The following is a 21,761-nucleotide window of genomic DNA, read 5'->3' as shown; positions in this document are numbered from 1 at the left end:
AATGGGAGAGTTATCTCCAGAAAACAGCAAACCATATGATTTTGTGACTAGTTCCTCTAAAATACCTACAAAAATGGGCACCAGCCCTTCACTGAGCTGTCAGAGACAGCACTGACTGGACTCTCCCAGCAGCCAAGAACAAGGCAAGAGGAGGCTGGTGCAGCAGCACAGCAGGACACCTCCAGTCCCAGCCCACACATTTAGTAGCTGCAACTTCCATTAGTCCCAAACACTCGAGAGTTTGATTTGCTCTTAAGTGCATTCGCTATAAATTATGCAGAAGAACAATATGACTGTCTCCAAGGAAGGGACTACTCCATATCAGAGGAGAAAAAAGAGACAGTGGTAATTTTAGGGGCACCAAGGACAGCCCTATGAAAATCCTTTCTCTCTTCTGGCATTTCTGTGTAGCATTTAACACTTCAATGCAAATCATCTTGGAAGCAAATCATGCAATCTGTACTCAAGACATCACTTTTCTCATTAACCTCCACCACAGGGCTCCATCCCCAGCAATACCCACACCAAATGTATTTTTCTGAGCACTGTGGGTGAGGGCTGCCTGGAGCTGAGCCTCTGTTAACAGGCTGGGTAAGAAACAAATAGAAAATCAAATCACTCTGAATTTTGTATTTATATCTAATTGCTGGCAGTAGTGGCCAAATGGGTGTATTTTCTTCCCTAACTGGGTATAGTAACAGGAAGGAGATGTGATGGTTTTGAAGCAGGAAGCATCCCAACAGGCGTGGGATGAGAAGAGCTGACCTCCACCTGAGACCACATATGGGGCACATCCTGTCCCACCGCCTTGGTGCCGCATCGGTGAAGGTCTCGATTGCAAAAACAGGAAATGTGCCTTCTCTCAACAGTGATGTTGAGGACAGGACTCTCATGTTCACATGAGGAGAGATGATGAGGGACAAAATCTACTCCTGACACCCCCTTAAAATTGCACTCTCAAGTGGAAGGATCTTCATGAACTTCATTTTAGCAATGCAAAAAGAGCACCTGATCTGTAAGGTTTTAATGTCTCAGGCCATGGACAGATAAGCTTTCCTGGGTATGGCCAGACCCAGGATACTGACCACCCATTTTGTAACCTCTTATCACTCTGGTCTCTGAAAAGAACCTTAGCTACACCTGGCATCAACTACCAGTCTGCTCCTCTTCTAACAGGGTTTAAAAAATCCCACTAAATCAAATTCTGCATCTATTGCAAACCAAGATCCACACTAGATCCACACCAGGCTGGCATTTTTGATTTTGTTTTTATTTCAGTTTCCCTTCCCCAAGGATAACATTATCTATTTCCTTAGAAGCTTTCAGCAACTTTTCTGCAGGAGAAGGTATCCTGTGTGAGAAACCATGTCAACAAGATCTTCCCGTAAATGCAACATTTGCGTAAGATCAACACAATAATTTATCATTTATTTTTTCCTCTTGAAAGAAACAGGAAAAAAGTGTTTAAAGGCTGTGGCAGTGGTTAAAAGGAGGGCTCTGATGGTGGAGGATGGTGCAGGAATTGAGAGTTTCTGAAGTGATGCCTTCTCCTGGGGTGTGCACACATCTTTCAGCACACACCACCAAGGCCACTTCCCCTTGCCTTCAAGCCTGCTAACAGCTCTTTGTTGGCACTACATGTGTTGAAAAGGGAAGGCCAGCAAATGTACCACCCTCAGGGTCAGAGGAGTCAGTTCCACAACTGATATTGATGTTTGGAGTCACACTGGCACTGGGTGAGAGGTTTCTGCCAGAGGAAGAAGTTTTATTTGCTCAGCTGAAGTGACTCTGGACCATGGAAGAATCAGGTAAATCCTCCAGCTGGCACTCTCTCCTGACTGAGCCTGTCATTCAGACTCTTCTTACCCCCTCTGCAAACACAGGCATGATCCTGCTGCTGGACTTCTCTGAGATAACTGCAGCATAACAGAAATAATCCCACGTTTCCCCCCCCCGCTCTGAAGAGAGTAAGCAGTAGAACCTTAGAAGCATTTTAGGCCCTTGCATTCTTGTGGGTAACACTACTTTTTTAGCTTTTTGACTCTCTTCTGCAGAGATCATGAGTTGTCAGACCTATTTTGAGACCTTTAAGTTTCACAACTACAACTCAGTAGCGATAACCAAATAGCCTCCCAAAGAAAGGTCAACCCTTGTATTTCCTCTGCAACTGATGTTTCCAACTGCACAAGGATGGTGGGGCAGGGTAGGCAGATGGGCATTTGTACATCCCATAGCCCAGGACAGAGCTCTTCAGCATTTTGGTGCCCAGACTCTGTGTTTTAGAAAAAGAGGAGCCGCAGCTAAGGATGACCCTGCTGAACAATAGCACACAGCCCTGGCGCGCTGGGTTTTGGAGCAACTCCAAGCAGGGTGGGACTGCAAGAAAGTGGACAAAAGCTTTGGATAGAGATCTACAGGGAGGAAGCGCTTCCTCCTTCCTCCACAGAAAGGACCAGGGCTTTAAATAAACCTCCTCATGAGCTCTGCTGAAGACCAAAAGGGTTGCTGCTGGAAGAAAGTCCTGTCTGACTGGGACCCAGCTGAAGGCTGATGGGGCTCTCCCAGGGAATTCTGCTGCTCTGCTGAAGTTTCCAACACGCTGATGGGAACTGGGGGTGCGCTGGGCTGCCTGCAGTCCCATTGTGACTGGCATCAACTAAACAAAAAAGCCTATAATACCTCAAGACAGGGCTCTCAGCCCTGCCACCCATGGTGCAGAGCCAGACTTGCCCGTCAAGCACATCTTTTGATGAAAAGGGTAAATCAAAGTGTACATTTACACTTTGTAATGCCATTTCAACATCATGCTATTTCTCAGTCCCATTTACCTTTTAGCCCTTTCTTGTATGGCCTATGAGGCTGCAGCAGCACCTTAATTCTGATAGACAGAGACATTCAATCTGCTGCATCCCCCTCAGCTCCTTTCCACCCTCCCCACCCACATGGGATCTTGCCCCCTTGCCTCCCCACTTTGTCTCACATGGTCCCACTCACAGACCATGAACGTAGGAGCCAGGGTTGGGCAACAGTACTGATGAGAAAATGATTGACACTGACAAAAAAACATCCCTTTCCTAACAAATACCAGTGGAATATTTACTTTGCTTGGATGTAACAGAATCAGACCCTAAGCACAGTCATACATACTTGCAAACCATCTAGATCTTTCCTCTGTACAGTACCATATCAATTATGTTATCCATCCATTTTAGTGTACATATTCAGTTGTAATAACTCTCATCTTCCCTGTTCTCCCCCTGAGCATCAGCCCACAGCAGGAAGCCTGTTTGTTGTTTCTCAACCTGTCCTTAGTCTGCTACAGCACCCATTGCTTACAACCCAAAAAAAGACTTGTGCTGTGCCAAAATTGATAAAATTTACATCTCAGATATTTCCAGTGGTCTGGAAGACTTAATAACAGAAAATAAGAGAGAGAAGGAAGGAAACCACAGGTTTGAAAAGTATCAGGCTAGACAGATTAAGAAGCAATGTGGAAAAAATATACTCCAAGTGATATTGTCACAACAAAAACAAAGCCATAGGTAGGTCAGAAAGAACTGAGTTGTGCACACATTTCTGCTACAATAAGAAATGGCTTTGCTCTGTAATGGGATCGAATAAGCAAATTTCACATTCCTGGAGGAAAAAATTATTTCATGAATGGCTTTGCACAAAGCAATTATCCACCAGTTTGGAACAGACATCTGTGATACTGACCTGCTGAGACATCCATTGAAACTGCACTTGGTCCAAATTTGGGAAAGTTCTCAACTCCTGTCTTGCTTTACAAAGGAGTGAAAGAGTCAAAACTACTTCTCGTAGCAATTATCTGCTAGGCTCTGGCTTCACTGGATAGCAAACTGCTCTCAATAAATGTACTGTTCTTATAAAATTCCCAGATTTTCTCTACTACTTCACACCCCATGGCAATCTGGTGAACACTCCACTGGGGAGGTGACTCTGTTGGGCAGAAGTAAGGCAAAGTGCAGTAAGAAGCAGCCCATGTCAACACCAAATTTGCAGCCAAGAGTGAGAGGGGCAGACCTCTTTCCATATCCCTGGAAAGGCACCACTGGCATGCACTGAAGCAAAGATGCTGAACAAAGATGCCACTGTTCCTGCAAATTCAACATGGCTATTACAAGTTATTTCTCTATTTCTTATCACATCCAAGCTGTCCTAATGTCCTATTAGCTTTTGTTACTCAGCTTTGTCCTAATGGCTTCTGCACAGAGCTATGTCAGAATGGATGTATCTCAATATACTTGTACTTTAATGCAGTCAATACTCATTATTTTCAATGTTCTTGAAGACGAGCTGCTCCTCTCGGTAAAACTATGTTCAGGCCCTGATATGGCAGACGTAGCGTCAGTCACTGATTTTATTCCTGAGCTTTATCCCAAAAGCCAGCCAGGCTTTGCTCCTACCACCCCAGTCAAGGCCTCATTCCTCTACTGGCTCAAAAACATCTTCTAATTTGAGCTCAGATGTATTCAGTGCTGGTAACCCAACCAGACCATTTGCTCTGGTCCCAGCACCGTCTTCTCTGGAACTTCCCCTCTGCTACACACAGGGATAGAGCCATCAGTCTCACATCAGCATTGGCTTTCCTGGTTTAACTGACCAGGCTCTTCTTGCCTCCTCTCAGACACAGAGTGTCCTTTCCCCGTGTCATAGAAATCCTCCCCTGCACTTAGTGCAGTGACAGCCTCCTGACCCCTGGCACCGCACGCACCATCTCAACACCAGGTTTCCTTATCTGCACTGGGAACTGCTCCAAGAAGGGGATTTGCCTTTTGACCTTAGTGCCTTGGGTCAATCTGTGTTCAGCTCTGCCTGGGCTCTTCTCCACACTTAGAGAGAGCAGCTTCTCCCCTGTTCAGGGACAAACTACCCCTGTGTTTCATGCCTTTCCTGTTCCTGCCATCCTCAGGGGTACCCTGCTCTCTCATAATGACATCCTGCTCTTTTTCCAAGCTGATGGTAAATGGCAGTGTCATGGCATCAGATACATGATCTCTGCACCCCTGAATCTGAAGCTTCAAAACCCATCTGCTGAGAAGGTCTAATGGATGAGATGTAAAGCTCAGAGGAAAAACAATGCCAAGAAGTAAGTGAAAGTATGTGATGCAGTACATTACTGGAACATTTCCACAAGTAAAACCTAGTAGTGCAAGTCATACAAGGATTTTTTCCAGTTTCTTCTCTAGCTCTCAGTGTCAGGTGAATGAGTAGGACCACTTTTATCTCATCCAGTGCATGAACAGGGAATAAATAACCTATTTGTTTTAAAAGCAAAGCAGTTGGGTTGTACAAAGCCAACCAACCAACCAAATGTAACCACACCGTCAGCCAAGGGAGACCACAATCACTCTCTATTTGCTATTCAGTAGAATCTGTGTACTACACACATATATTTCTATTTTATTCAAAATAAAGGTGGTCTTTGTTCCACATAAAGGGTGAGATTCAGACCTGGCACATCAGAGGAGCAGCTGAAACAGAGAGAAGGGCCACCAGGCAGTTTGCTCTGAAAATACAGTAAAAAAATCCCCCCTTACTAAGCAGTGAAAAAGGTGACTGAAAACACCCCTGAATGCTACAAGCGGGCTGTAGCACCCTTGGAGTGTGAGAAGCCTCAGGATCTGCTGTAGGGCCAGCAGAAGCAGCTCAGCAAATATTCCTGCACACTTACAGATCTATGGTGCTCGTATTCAATGAGTGATTTGCTGCTGAGAAAAGCACTTTTTTAACTTTTTTAAAGAAATTTTACATCAAAAGAAGTGTGTCTTTGCTGCTCAAACCCATGAGTGGGCCCACAGGGATCTAGCACAACTCTTCCCCTAGTTCCAAGCAGCAATCACACCAGAGCAACACAACGTGACCTTCTGCAAACCAGAAATTCCCTCTGGACTGGATCACTGCACAAGCCAATGGATGGGGAGAAACTGTGTAAAAACACCCCAAGTTTTACAGAACTCTGGGCTAATGGCATTTGGATGTACACTGGGGCACACAGGCATCTTTGGCCAGGCACAGCTCTGCCCAGCTGGACACTCACTCCGATGGCCCATCACTGCTGACATGTGAGGCGTGAAAAATGCTCCAGCATGCCACTGAATAAAATTTGTATGTGCATAAAACCCCCGCATCCATATTGACTTTTCCTATGGAAAGTGACTCTTTCTCCAGCAGCACTGCTCTTTTCAGCAGGGAGGAAGCTGCAGCAGTGTGTTCCTCAAGGCTGCACCACAAACTCACAGGGGCTGCTGGGAACACCTCAGGCAAAACTCACAGAGCTCCTCAAAAACAGCACCACTCTCTGCCCACAAATAACCTCACTAAAACACATCCAATTTCTTGACACTGCCGTTACTGCCAAGATTTCCAAGCCTGCAGCTTTCCAGGAGAAATCCATGGCATGCACATGCTCCAGACCATGCTACATTTGATACGAGTAGCCCCGTTTCAAGCATCCATACAAACAGTGGGAGCTTCCATTTTTTTTCCCTAAGAGCACATCTTAGGCTAATACAAGTTAAAGTTAACCAGTGACAAAGCCTACTGCTCCAGCTCTGCAAGGGGGAACACCTGCCAGGGGCTGCCCCAACACAAAAACAAGATGCTGAAGGGCTCCTGCTGCGATGCAGAGAAGTGGCAGCTGAGATCTTGCTTCTACTGTGCCAGGCACCCTGTACTGGGCCAAAAAGAGCTTGCTGCTGTTCCAAAAAGTGAGTAATTCAAGCTGAAAGGCAGCTGATGGGACTTCCCTGCTTTGCCAGGCAGCTGGCTGCAGAAACACATTTTGCAGCAGCAAACATCACCCTGCACTAATGAGGTGGAGAGTCCTTTCAAGTCAGTCCTTAGCAGGTCTAAAGATGGGTTAGAGATAGAGGAGCTGCCTGATAAATAGCAATGCTTGCAAGCAAATAAAAAATATATAGGCTTCCTCTCTTCAAAAGGTTATCGTCCTTTTTCCTACTGCTTCCTCCCAGTCCATTAAATACCTTTAAATTTACCGTGACTGAAATTATTAGTAGTCTTGTGTCTTAAACTTGAACATTTTTTCCACTCAGAGGAATTTTGCTTACCTTCATCAAGCAGTAGTGCCAAGAGTTGTTAAAGTACAGCACAAATATTAGCCCTTGCCAGTAAACAAGTGCAAATTTTGGCACCAGATCCGACTGAAAGAATCACATAATCACAGAATGGTCTGAGTCAGAAGAGACCTTTAAAGATCATCCAGTTCAACACCCTGCCATGGTCAGGGACACCTTACACCAGGCCAGGCTGCTTAAAGCTCCATCCAAGCTGGTCTTGAGCACTTCAAGACATGGGGCATCCACAACTCTGGACAACCCTCACAGTAAATTTGTTCCTTATGTCCAATCTAAACTTACCCTCTTTCAGTCTAAAACCATTGCTCCTTGTCCTGTCACTACAGGCCCCTGAAAATACCCCATCTGTCTCCATCTTTTTCATAAGCCACTTCATATTAAAAGACTGCAATGAGGTCTCCTTGGAGCCTTCTTCAGGCTGAAGAACTCCAACTCTCTCAGTCTTTCCTCACAGGAGAGGAGCTCCATCCCCCTGACCATCTTCATGACCCTCCTCTGGACTCGCTGTAACAAGTCCATGTCCCTGCCTGTGCTGAAGGTTCCTGAGCTGGACACAGTGCTCCAGGTGAGGCCTCACCAGAGTAGAGGGTCAGAACCACCTCTCTCATTCCTGTCAACACTTCCCACAGAAAAGCCCAGCTGGAGAATACAAACAGGGATTGAGCAAACCCACCCGACAGCCTGAAGAATATATGCACAGCTACACTGAACCACAATAGTTAGAGACTCCATTTCCATGCTTTATTTATTTGTATTTAACAAATAAATAAAAAAAAGCCTAAGTGTCAAACTGAAGGTTCAGTGACAACTCATACTAAACAAATTAGCCACTCACACCATTAAAACACTCGAGAGATGCTTTGCTTCCTTCTGTGTATGCTCCACTAATCTTTACACTTCTCTCAGTCTGATAAAGCAATTAAAAAAATCCATTTCACTTTCAGTTTCTGAACAGAGAAAGCACCATGGGTTTACAAGCTACCAGGATTATTTTTTAAATAAGAAATGTTATTCTCCATATACCTTCAGTAAATAATCCCCATGAATTTAGGCATGAAACAGATCTGCAAAACAAAATAAGCAAGAATGTAAACTTGGTTTCTCTGCCTCAAAACTCTTCTAGCCTCACCTAAGGAGTGACTTGGCTGGAAAGCTATTTCTTGGAACAAGGAGGCCGAGTGATGCAGGAGTGCTGAAGACACAGCAAGGAGGGCAGGGAGTGTAATACCTAAGCCAGTTATGTAAGCAGGGAAGCACGGGGTGAAAGGACAGGAGGACTCTGCGGGACTCGTGGCAGCCAGCCTCGGAAAGCTCATAAGGAGCTTTGGCAGGACGCGGCTGTCCCGCCGCTGGGGCAGGTGACAGAAACCAGGCTCCAGCACCCTGGCAGCAGCACCCCGAGCCACAGACACAGGTGCTTTGCTGCTGGGCTTTGTGCTCATGGCCCACAAGAGTGGAGCCTGTGGGATGCTGAGGAAAACAACAAAAGGGCTTTGCTGCTTTCTCTGTCATCTATTTCAGGCTTTAATGGTGGTTTTGCTTTCCCACACCCTGGATTCGCTGCTGAAGTGCCCACAGACAAGGAGACTGTTGAGCATTTACTACAGCGTAAGATTAGTTTGGGTTTCAGTTTCTGCTGAGCCAGCTCATTTCCTTCCACATTCTTGCAGGAACAGATGCTAAAAAATAAAAGGGCAGTCAGCATCATAAAGGCAGAAAAAGGAAAACCCTTTATACAACAGCATGAAGTTAAAAATACTTTTTCACAGCTTTAGCCAGAGCCATTCAATAGTTTGCTCTGCCATCTAATTACACTAGAGAGGCAAGAGATTATTATTTTTTCTTAAGAACAAAAAAACCACAAACACATACGCACCTCAAAATAACAAAACCTCCACCAAACATCCAACAACTAAACTGGCCAGACTGGCTGGATTAAAAGAAGTGTTCAAAGAAGCTAAATAGAAAAATTAGTTTTGTCACCTCCCATCATGCATGACTGCAGTGCTGCCTTCAGACACCAAATTCAATTGCTGCAGCAATTAGTCACAAAATTCAAGGTGAGCTGAAACTTCCAGGTACACCAAGAGCATCCCTGTGCTAGAAGCAATTTTTCCTCCACAGGGGCAAACCAAGCAGCTGGACAACCTGCAGCTCATAAAGAGCCACAAGCCATCCCTGGGCTGGAACAGCAGCAAAGACAAGGTGATGGCAGCCCTGGCCAAACAAAGTCCCAGGCCTTGTGCCAGCACTCCAGTCAATGCAGGAGCACCTCTTCCCTTGGAGCATCTCCTCCCTGGGTGCTTTGGTGCTCTTGACCACAGCCCAGAGCATCCCCACGGCACAGAGGTGCTACAGAGGTGGAGCCACCAGGGCTGGGACTTGCTTTAGGGAAATAATAGGTAGAAAGAAACCCAGATTGTCCAATTGCACAAAAGTCCCAAGTATGGCAAGATGCTTCTCCATGCAGCTCTGACATTCAGATGCTTTGCCATCTAGATGGGCAACCTGCAACCCCTCCAGACATTGTTTAAAGTACCCTTTACAAACAGATGCAATATCCATTATGTTCTAATGCTTTTAAAATGCTTCTCATTAGCTACCTCAGATGTGCAACCCACTGCTTGGCAAGACCACACCTTCCTGGTGCCACTCCACCAGCCCACAGCTGAACCTGCCAGCACCACCTCCTCCAAGCTGTGGGGAAAATACATTAATATAGGCCAGAAAACCGAGATCACAAAGGACCAAAGCCACTGATTACCCCATCAGGTTGCTTCACTGCTTGACACAATTTTTTCCAGGAGATTTCTAAACCTCTGAGAACTACCAAGCTGTGAAGTATAAATATGCAATGTAAATACAGAGATTTTGGTAGGATTAATGACATGAAATCACTGGAAAAATTTAGGAGGATTTTCAGACAAATCTTTCCAAATCATTAGCTTCTGGATTTAAGACAATTGAGAAGGTTCACGGAGGTTCAAACAAGGTGGAGAAAAACAAATTTAGCTCATGTGGATAACACAAGTGTCCCTGCTGGCAGGTTGGGCCAGAACCAGGCTCCACAACACCTTACTGACTACAGCCTTGGGGAATTTCAATCCTGCTTGTAAAGAGCAGAGAACACAATACAACTTCCTATTGATCTTGTCAGCTTATTCATAAACATTTCAGTATTACAAACATTTTAATCACCTGTGCATTGCCTACACAGTGTCATTAGGTTTTCTTTCAAAACAAACAAAAAAAATGTAGTATCCTTCATGCAAAAATAAACTCCCAGGGCAACACTTGACAAACACAGCTGCACCATCCCTTCAGCCAGGAGATGCCTTTCTCCCTTCCCTGCAGCTCCCCCAGAACCGGCTCAGCAAACCACCCAAGCACTGGCTGCTCCTCCCTGGCAGGAGAACAAAGCCCCCTACAGCTGGCACAGCTGGCATCACGCAGTGCCCAGTGGCTCTCGGGCCAGTTTTGGCACCAGCTACACCTCCCTATTGCCACACTGCTGTGTCGGCACAAGGGCCTGCCATGACATTACACATGCTTGATGGCTTCACCATTTCCCTGCTCACTCACTGTTCCACCTCTAAGCCATTCCACACCTCTGAACTACTCTCTGGGATTTAGGGTTTGAAGCCAATCCCTTCCCTCACTGCCAAAACATACACTTGGGACTAATGGAGAACCTAAACATTCGCCCCACAACAAATATTTATGGTTATAGAGGAACTTCATGCAGCCATCCCAAGTGGGACAAACACCAACTGACTGCAGTGTCACCTGCCGGCACCCAGAGAAAGAACAACCCCACATCAGCAGCTCCACTCCTCACTGGCTGCCCAAGAGGGTGCTGGCTGCCCTGTACTCACCCCCTCACCTCACCCCTCCAGACGCTCTGGGCTCAGGCAGGAGGGTCTCCAGGCTGGACTGGCCACCCCATCCCTTTGGCTGCTCCGTCACAGCCCTGTGTGAACCAGGAAGTGGAGGCAAGCCAGCAGTTTATTTTTAACTTTTTTTTTTTCTCCCTTAAATAAAAAGCAAAACCACATGTATAAACCACATGTTTGTGTTCACTCCACCCAGAGACGGGTTTTACATTCTGCATCCTTCCAACACACAAAAATTCCTGGGCAGTGATGTAGAGCAGACATCACCCCACAGATTTCCATTATGCCCCTCAGTATCCCCGTTCCTACACTGGCAAAAACACTGAATTGAATCTCTCCAAGAAGCAGGCAAAGCCTGAAGAGAGAGGTCAGTGAGGTTGACTCTGCTCTCAGCTTGTCTCCATCTTTCCCTTCTTCCCAAAAACCATCCAGGACATCTAGGAGCACTGGCAGAAGTTGCAGCTCACATTTCCAAAGCTCCACTGCAGACTCTTTGGAGAAAGAAGAGCTAGTGTGGGATTATGTGTCCCTTCCCATGAGTTCAATCACAGCTTTGAATCCCGACTAACCACAAGCTGGCTCTTGCTTCTCTTCTGCAGCTCCTCAGATGTCAATACTTGTAACCACTTTGAGTGTTTCAGATAAACAAGTTACAGGATCTCAAGTGACTTCTCAAACTTGAGTTTCAGAGGTGCAGGCGGGTGGAAAGAGTGAAAGAGTTTCCCAGCAGCAGATAGTTTTGCAGTCCACAGGTTGCATTCTTGGAGCTAGGAGGAGACCACCCATGGGAACCTTTGGTACAGAACTTACCCTCAAAGTTAAAATAAGAAATTGAAAGATCCCCTGTTTTTTTCCAAAATGTCAATTTTTCCAAAATGTCTATTCCTTTAAAAGGAAGGGGTGTGCTAGGTCAGTACACACATATCTACACCTTGAACAGCAAGACTTCTGAATCAAAGCAACAAAAACTTTCAAGGAGCAAATGCATGAACACAAGACCCAGTCTGTGCCCACAGTCTGATGTGGCTACATTCAGACTCTAATGGCAAAATTACCTGTTTTCAACTTCTGTTCAAAGAGAAACGCCATACCAGCAGAGTGCCACTTAGACGTGAACATTATTAATACAGAAATGCCTGCTTCAGAGCTCTGAAAACACTAATTAATCACAGCACTGGCTTTATGAGTGATCATTTGCAAACACCACAGCAGCTCTGCACCACCCTAAGATTGCTGGCAATGCCTCATCCCAAGCAGAAAAATGTCCTCACTACTTTCTGAACACCATACTGCTTGGACAGCAAGTGTAAGCCATCAGTTTTGATGAAAGCAAACTTGAGAGATAAAACAAGGCACCTGAAATCATAAGAAGACATCTGCCTCAATTTTAATATCTCCCTATTGACTTTTACCTCCAAGAAGAATTTGGTGAGTTTGCATAGCAGCTCAAGGATGGACTGGACAGCTTCAAGCATTACAAGACCTGAAGGCATAAGCTTTGCTCCACAACCTCAACAATAATAAGATGTTTGTGAATATAAAAAGGTGGAAGCTAAGACAGTTGGGTCACTCCAACCACTGTGTTCCTCTACACTAGGATAAAAAGTAGATTCAGTGCAGCCCTGCAGACAGACACCTTAATTAATTCAAAAATCTACTGGAAAAGCTGGCAACCGTTTTTGTATATTTTAGGAAGCAGAGCTGAAGTGAAACATCTTCTCCCAGTCCAACCTAACAAACACATGGTGAGATGTTGGCTCTAGGACAGCAAATTATGTTAGCTAATAACCATCCCTTGCTTCACTCTTGCTCAGCCCTCTTTGCCCATCTCAACCAGCCAAACTGGGTTTTCAAAACAGCTCATTGTTGGTTGTTGCAGGTGTCATTAGCCACCTTTTCCATGCTTAATCCAATTATTTACTGTGCCCAACCAGCAGCCTCTGAAAATGCACCAAGGTGCCTGGTGCCTGGTGCCAAGTCTAATTATCCCCTTGCTTGAGAACTATCTGCAGGTTATTTCAAGTGGAGCAATGGAGAGGTGTATTTGCTGGGTGAAGGGAAAGCTTTATGCTGTGCCCCATTTCCTGGAGGAGACTTGAATTTAAACCTACTTAACTAAATGCACAGTGCAAAGAGCAGTGTGCTTATTGTCAGGATGCATTGCAGAAACACCACAGTCAGCTACAATTTCCTTGCTCTGCAGAAGCAGCATATTCCCTTTTCCACTGCCTGAGGCCCCAGCTCTTCACCAATGCGGTAGATTTGAAGCTGCAGTAGCACCAGCCTCCTGCTCCCCTCCTACACAAGACCACCCGTAACAAGGCAGGGGTGGACACTGGCACCCCACAGAGCAGCACCAGAGGGCTGAAACATGCTGCCAGCCCCCTCAAAGAGTGCTGGCACTGCACCCTCAGGTCCAACATCGTCAAGTTCCCAAAGAAAAAGCATTCAAGTGTCAAGAACTCTCCTTCCCAGACTCGAAAGAATCCTACAGATTCCTCCAGCAGCCCAGCTGACTGTGTTTATTGCTTCATCCTTCACTTTATAGTTCAACATATAGCAGAGAGCCAGCAATTCTCAGCTAATCAGATTTCTGTGCAGACTGACAAATGGCTCCCAATAAGAACATAAAAAACCAGTAAAATCAAGAGTCTCTCCAATCAACTCACTTGATGCAATGCAGTAAGCCTGCAGAAAGCTCACACACTTTGTTAACACATTGGATTGCACTTTGTAGCAGGATCTCTGGGGGCTGGCAGCAGTGGGGGAACCCCAGCCCAGGCCAGCTGCTGGAAGGAACGTGTTCCTCTTTGTTCTTTGTGCTCCACTCAATGCTATGTTATTTTGAAACTAATTCATGGTAATTCCTTGACATACCATTAGCGTGCTTGCCAAATGCCAAAGCTTAAAACTGGAGCTTGAACGCACACCCATAAAAGAGGTTCTTGCTCTGCCACTGGATTATCCCAGCCTGGAAACTTCTAATAGATGAATCCTTCCTATCTCCCCAGGCAGACACAAAAAAACCATGAACAGACATTGCCAGTGGGGCGTGAAAATCATTTTCCTATGATGGCCAATGTTACCAACCCCACAGCTCTGCCACATTCTGTCCTTTCAACCTCCTGATCCTACACACTTTACCCCACAGAAGTCACTCATCACTGACAAGAGTTTCCAGAACATAATGACATCACTGACATACACATGGTACCCCTCCTGTTCCCATAGCAAGTCACCATAGCAAGGCTCATGGTGACAGCAGGGCACCGCATGCCCCGCAGCCAAATGGCTGAACCCAGTCAGGAGAGGAGGAGATGATGGCCAGAGAGGCAGGTAGAAAATCACAGCCTCCTCCTCCACAATGGCCCTCAGCTGCTCTTGGGAGATGATGAGGATTTCCATCTAAAACGCTGGTGCTCCCAGAGGTCTGGCACCCGAGCTGCTGAGCAGGTAAAAGGGATGGCGAATCTGTCAAGGTCCCTGATTAGGTGTGAAAGAAAAGCCCTGTGCACACAATACTCTTACTGAAGCTATAAATAGTCCCCTCTGCACCAAAGTTGTGCATACTGTATTGACACTTCTGACTTAATAGGATTTTCTAGGTAGCCTGAACCAGCTCGGGCTGCTGAGCCATTGTCACGACACATGCATTCTGCTGTGACTGGGGGGAGCATAGGGGATAATCCCATGTTTTCAGTGTCCTGATCACACTAAGGGAGGAAAAGACTCCAAGAAACTCCTAGAGGGTCTTAATGAGTTTGCATGCACAGCATAATAGGGAGAAAACTCCCAGGATGTCCTTTTTGATGCAACAAGCTTATCTCCCAGCTACATATCAGAACTTACTACAAATGCAATTTTTTTCTTCTTTATATTCATCCTTTTTTACAGTGGTAGAGAAAGATAAGAAACAATGTCCTAATAAAATATATAATATCATTTTTATATCAAATAATGTAAAATATTGTTTTCCTATTCAAATATGTAATTTCAGTTCCTATAAGTAAATTAAATCAGTTCTCCCCCTAATGGCTCATTATTGTCTTCAAATATGTAAGACAAGAATTTGAACATCTCTTATACTACTTTATTCCTTCTAAAGAAATCTCATTGTTTGAGTTACTGTCTGTTAACCTGACAGGCTGACCTGAGAACTGTTAACCAAACAATTTACCATGACACTTTCACTACATCACTTTTGCCTTCGTGGTGTTTAACAGCATGCCAGTGGTGCTGGGAATCATGTCCAAGTTTTGCCCTGACCCTTTGAGCATGTACAAGGTGTATCCCCCTGCCCTCAGTCCTGAGGATGAGCCACACTGCGGAGCCTGTGCCTGCCTTCCTGGGTACAGCCACAGTATTGCTTCACCTGCCCTGCCTCATCTCTTCCATTACCTGGTAAAGCACTCCAAAACCTGTCTGCTCATGTGCTGTGGAGAGGTCAATACTGACCCTTTCATGACCAAAAGGTACAAGTACCAAAGGCCTGACCATAAGTACCTGACTGCAGCCAGCTACCCCACTTTGCATGGCAGCTGCAAGGGTTGGGCACCACCGGGCTGAAAACATCACCCCAGCATCTTGGGACGTGAGTCCCAGACCAGGAGGCAGCAATGTTGTACAGATGAAGAATAAAAAGATGTTTGCTGGTACCTCATGTCATTCCCATCATCACTGCCTCACACACAACTTACCTCAGCAAGGAATGGTGTAGGACAGTTGCCTATTGCATATTCCCTGCCAGCCCCACTTCCCTTCTGCTGCTCCATCACCATAAGCAATACAAAAACCACGCAGGGCAAAATCCATCCACCTGCTAAATACTGCACAACACTGACCCAGCCTGCTCAAGATGAGCTCCCAATCTTGCCTGTTGCCCTGGGCATGCTCTGTCTCCAGGGCTTAGGGATGCAAACTCTGTGCAGCACTTCTGTGTTTTTCTGGAATGACATTTGGTTATTTTGAAGCACTGGGAATTTATAACACAAGAAGAAGAAATAATAAAGTTGACCTCAAGCTGGTTCAATACACTCATTCTGAAACTGCAGTAGCTAGAACATGGTGCATCATTTTTTCCTACCACAATCTTAGCTGTTATGGAAAATGCAGCAATGAAGAAAAGAGCTGGCCCATGAGCTAACATTACCTGTCTGCACCTCATCTGCTCCTTCAGTATGTTCTGTACACCACAGCAATGATACACATAGTGCTTGCATGGCTATCTAAGAACCCCAGGCAGAAGTGATTGCAAGAGAAATGTAGTTCAAAATTTCATTAAAGAAATGGCTATAATACAATCACAAGCTACTCAATGCACTGGAGGCTGAATGTTGCTAAGGAAAATTATGAACCTCCTCCTGTAAATATCCTTATCTACCCACAACAGAGAAAGAGCCAATAGTGTAGCAACATCTATATTCAGCACAAGGACTAGACAAGAATAAGGTGATCATTAAATAGTTTTAAACAAAAAAGATACCAAAATGTAATGAGCCTCAACAAACCAAATGAAACAGGGCTAAGAGGCTCTACCAGCTGTCTTGCACTTAGGCACCTCTTAGGGAACCTTTTGTAGGAAATGGAAGGACAATCTGCTCCCCAAGAGCTTCCACAGTGGATGGATGATAGATGGGTACCTCCTTTTGCAAAACCCATTTTCTTTATTCTGCACAGTGGATAATTCAGCTCAAGGAAAAGGGAAAAAAAAAAAAAAAAGGGAGAGGGGGAGGTAGAGAAAATGCTTGAATGCTAAAAAAGGCAAATTACTGAGCTAGAAAATCTAGATTAAATCAAGCATTCCTGCAAATGTGTAATAGAGAAACAAATGGCTCCCATCTGGAAGCTCAGAAAATTAACTTGGATCCTGGTTAAGACAACAGCACCAGAGTCTGCTTCCAGAAATGTAAATATCCAGTGTGCATTTGCAATCTGATCACAGGCTAAAAATATAAGAACTTGGAGTGGAAATCTGATTTTGTGTCTACCCTCTTAATGGGAAATAGAACAATAATTCTTTAGACATTACAATCTGAATTCATTTTTCCTGCTTGGACAGATGATGCAAGATGTCTCTGCACCAGGAAAAGTCTTCCAGCTGCTTCTGATTGCAAGGGTACCGCTCATGTGTTGGAGGCCTGACTCTTCTCCATCACATTCAGCTTCCCCATTTCATTTTCCATTCTGTGTCTCCTGACTGCTCCACTATACTGCCCTCAGTTCTCTGTTTATTTACACCACTTCACTTGATTCTTCTTACTAAGAGTATTCTGGTTCCTTTTTTTCCCCAGAGGTTTATCTCTGGCCTTCCAGTAAGAGGAGGGCTCTTGGTCACCGTGTGCAGATGGAGAACTCAACCACAGGCATGAACCAGGCTCAGGACTGAATTTAGCCCAGAAGAGGACAGTCCTTCTGCCGGTAGACCAGGAAGGCAATTTGGAGCAGAAGCCTGTTTTAGATGCTCCCTGGTGGTGTCTGTCTCTCTCTAGGCTATATAGAGAATCTGAGGGGACCAGCCTTAGACTCTGAGCATCATCCCTGAGGATCTCTTGATGCTACAAAAGGAAGGAAAAGCTATTACAAGTTAATGTCATCCATATGGTCCAAGAGCTGACATTGGAAGGGAAGTTTTAGGGTGTTCCACCAGCAGAAGGCATAATGGAAAAAAAAGGGTGCTTCTCTGTGTATGAGATGTGTCCTTCTGTGATCACAGCAGGCACAGCCAGGAGTTGTAAACTACAAAAAAAAACACCTCTAGAGGCAGGATAATCAGGAAAATCAGTTAATTCCCATATCTGGTTTTAATAAACAGATGGGGGGGATTGGTAAATGTGGACAAAAACCACACAATACCCAAACTTAGGAGAGCAGAGAGCATATGAGCATTAATAGCAGCAGTCAGGATGTTAGATAATTAGCCAGAATTCATAGATTATGAGTAAGAAACAAGAGCATGGATTAACATTCTGATACCAAGAGAAAGAACACTGCAAGAGAAAACTCAGGTAGAACAATAAGAAGCTCCAAAGGACTGCAGTGGTATGAGGTCAACAACAGTGCTTGGAAGAAGGAGGGGTCACGTCACAGGTTACCCTACACCCTAGAGTCTGCATGGCAGAGCAGTGCAGATTGCAAGGTTCACAGCAAGACAGAAGTGCCAACAGGGCTTATCTTACTGTGGGACTGCAACTTCCCAAAATACTCAACTGAAGAACCCACTATTAACGTAAAGAGCTGACCACAGATATTCCTGGAAGCAGAAGACAGCAACTGTAATCCTCCAGCTGCTGAACTAGAAAAGGGCAGTTCTAATTTAGATACATTTTAGTAAGTAGCTGGAAGTCCTCAATGAAAGGAACTCTGGAAGCAACTGTAATCATGGAGAGGTGATTTAGGGAAACACAAAAATTCATCTTTTCAATTTCCCATAAGATCTGAGGAATCTAAGGAGCTCAGAAGTGAACAGGACAGAAGTACTCAAGAACACACTTGTAAGAAGCTAAGACACTTATAACATCTGTACGGCAAAGATGAAAAAAAGTTGGTACTGCAAAACCCCAAATAAAGTAGGGGAGATATCTAGGGAATGAGTCTCCATCTAAATGGAGAAAAAAAATGTCACCAAAAAAAGGATTTTTAGGGCTAAGCAGAGTGTATGTGAGGAATGGAAAAGAAGGGCTGCTCATCAAAGACAGCTGTGTCAGAGGTCAGGAAATGAAGCGGAAAAGAGAAATTGACAAAGTCAAGCTGAATTAGGTCATACAAATAAAAATAAAGAACAAAGATTAAAATGTTCTTCAATTATACATTTTTTTTAAAAAAAAAAAGTACAGGAAGTGGAAACTAGCAGCACTTGGCTGATGTATCTTAAAAAAAAAGCACGAGAAGGGAGAAGAGCTTTTGTTGTTACTACGTCAGGGTGGGGAACAGCAGATGGAAAAAAATTAACCCACAGCACTGACAAAAAACCTGTTCAAACTATTAAACAGCCCATGATCAAGTGTAAACTGAAAGTGTTTCTGTTCAGGGTGGAGGTGCACAGCCTATCCCCAGGGCAAGCACCCAAGAGGAGAGCAATTTGTTTGGGCTGGAGTCCGCTACCTGCTCCCTACATCAACAGAAGATGGGGCTTTGCAATTAACACAGCCTCATAAAATCTACTATTTTGAAACATGCTGACCACAACCAGCTCACAGAGAAACTTAAGAGGATGATGAGAGTGTAATGATGTGTGATGATGAGTGTGTAGAAAAATATCTTAAAAATAAGGTTAAATGGGATCAATTGCGATTTGTAGCCACATCCTACAGCACCTAGAGGCAAAGGTGTTCTTGATGCTCTCCTTGCATCCCTTTCCTGACTTCAGCACAGGTCTCCCACACTTGGAGGTTGAGAGTAAGGGAGACTGCTTATTTATAAGCACTGGTCATATGAATAATTTCTGATGAGGCACCGAGCTTCCCACCAAAACAATAATAATTTGTTGCTGGGTTGGAGCAGTCTGTCTCACCTTTACCTATTAAAATTTGGTAGCAAAGGCATTAAGACCAAAACCAAGCTTTGCTCTAAATAACCTTAACATATCACAGTTATCTCCCCAGAGTTCACTCCCAAACTTTATCATACTGAGCAAATGGAAACTACACAATTTATAAGCACTTCATGACTGTTTCTTCCACTCTATGGAATTAAAAAAGGTGATTCATGTACCTGAGAAAGCTGAGACTGTAAAAGTGGGCAGTAGGAGCCAGTTGCAAAATTTTCTCATTCTCCAATGAAAGTGTCATTGTCAGAGCACAGAGTTGTCTTTAAGGGTCAAGAAAATATTTCCAAATGCAGACAAAATGCGCTATAGCTTCATCAAGCCGTGGTCAATCATGCACACAGCAACTGGCTTTGTGCCTGATGTTTATTGAGAGCTAAATGCAAAACATTCGCAACAGAACTGGCATCACATGGGCCAGAGAAGCAAATCTATTATTGTCCAGAATTATTATTACATTGTATAATTAACCAAAACAACTTAAGGAAAAGGTTAAGAAGCTGTGAGTAACTCCATGACTTACACCCAGCTCCACCACTGCTCATGGGCTCCAAGCCCCAACAGGGCGTAGAACCAAATGTATCATTGCTATTCAGAGTAATGAGGAACAGCTTAACCTCTGACCTCAGGTCACGTTTGAGGACATCTCTTTAAACAACAGGACAATTAAAACCAGAACTAGCACATAGGCATCAACAGATGTTGGAGGGCTCCACTGAGTCAGTTGTCTCAATGCAGCACAGTAAAGTGTTAAGACTTGTAGCTGTAAAATAGTTAAAATTGTACAAGTTTGTAGAACTCATGAAGAATCAAACAGGAATCTTTTTTGTGGTCTTGCCTTTTCTCTCACAAACTATTGGATTTTACAGTGTTTAGTCACGTCCCCAAATTCAGCTGCAGATTCAGCTTCTTAACTAAGCATGAAAAGTTCTTCCTCTACACTATATAGCCAAAAGCAGAGACCTGAGAAGAAAACCAGAATATAAGCAGAGATTCCCATTACAATGACTGCTCCAGACAATGAGAAGACCAACATGAATATTTTCACATGCTGTGCACCTACGCCACTAGCACAAAGCAAAACACTTGTGACTTCCCATCAACAAAATATTTCAAGTACCATTATTCACCTGGATTAAGCATGCACTTGCACTTAAGTGCACAAATAAATCCAGCCAACCCCTAGATAATTTAAGCATATGCCTCAAATGAAATACAAGACTGGATGTTCTGGCTCAGGGCAGACTTCAGATCCTTTCATTACACACTTTTCAATGCAAGACAGAAGCCCAATGCTAAAGTAAAGAAAAAAGACTGAAAAAGAAGCAGGCTACACATCACAATTTATTTTATGGTCAGTGTCTCATCATTAAATCTGACTTGCAGGGAAAGAACAGCAGGGAAAAGGCTTAAAAATTGTTTCAAAGACACTACTGCACTGGCTGTCTGGTAGTAGATTAATCATTTAGTTGTCAACCTTGCAATAACTATAATTGTTTTGGAAGACATTCATACTGAAAAATTGTAAGCAGATATAGTAACAACAAGTCAAGGCAAATTTAACCCTTCTTCATTTTACATTTGCTTTAGACATGTTTTCTCCAGTACAGAAAGAACCAACTTAAAGGGAAAAAAAACCCCCTTCATGTAGATTAAAATTTATTGATTACTGAGACACTAATTCCAGCCCAGCTCTTTGAGATCTCTCCAAGGGGAAAGGAAGAGATGATATTTACAGAAACTGCTTCTAATGAGAAAACCTTAAGGCAAGGAAGGTGAATCTGAGAGCAATGAGTACCAATTTTACAGAATATAAACAACTGTTTGCTCTTGTAATTGCATTTGCTTTTCTAACTACAGTCTCTGTTCTCTACTTTTCTCCAGAAGCACCCACTGCTAGGCAAGGATGGCCAAAGCTGGATTACATCACAATTGCATATAACTATGGGGAAAACATGCTATGATTTGCTTAAGCCACTGTTTTTCAGGGAAAGCCTTAAGTTTATCAGTTTAAAAAAAAAAGCTATAAAATCAGTGTCACACAGGAACTATTGCTTTTTCTCCACTGATTTGAATAAATCCGAATGAATTTGAATCACAGTATTGAATGGAGCTCTATGATGCAGGACTATTTTATTTCTAAAACAAAACCCAGTGTCCCAAGCAGCTAAGTTTAGAGAGGGCACCAAGACTAAGGGGAAAAAAAAA

General features: G+C 44.2%; 1 protein-coding gene across 5 annotated transcripts in view; it reads right to left on the bottom strand.

Annotated features, from left to right (window-relative positions):
* The window catches only part of HPCAL1 (hippocalcin like 1), a 64,040-nt gene that overhangs the window by 14,947 nt on the left and 27,332 nt on the right, over nucleotides 1-21,761 (bottom strand). The window contains exon 1 of one of the 5 annotated variants that reach the window (XM_033513061.1): nucleotides 10,994-11,093. The exons of 3 other annotated variants lie outside the window; for them this stretch is intronic. The gene's annotated coding sequence lies outside the window, so the exon portion shown is untranslated. Of the gene's footprint in view, nucleotides 1-10,993; nucleotides 11,094-21,761 lie in introns of those variants that run through there. One more of the 5 variants, XM_033513062.1, reaches the window with a different exon arrangement.

The sequence above is a fragment of the Parus major genome, chromosome 3 (assembly GCF_001522545.3).
Source record: "Parus major isolate Abel chromosome 3, Parus_major1.1, whole genome shotgun sequence".
In the NCBI taxonomy this organism is placed as follows: Eukaryota; Metazoa; Chordata; class Aves; order Passeriformes; family Paridae; genus Parus; species Parus major.
This window is presented reverse-complemented; position numbering and strand designations above follow the sequence as displayed.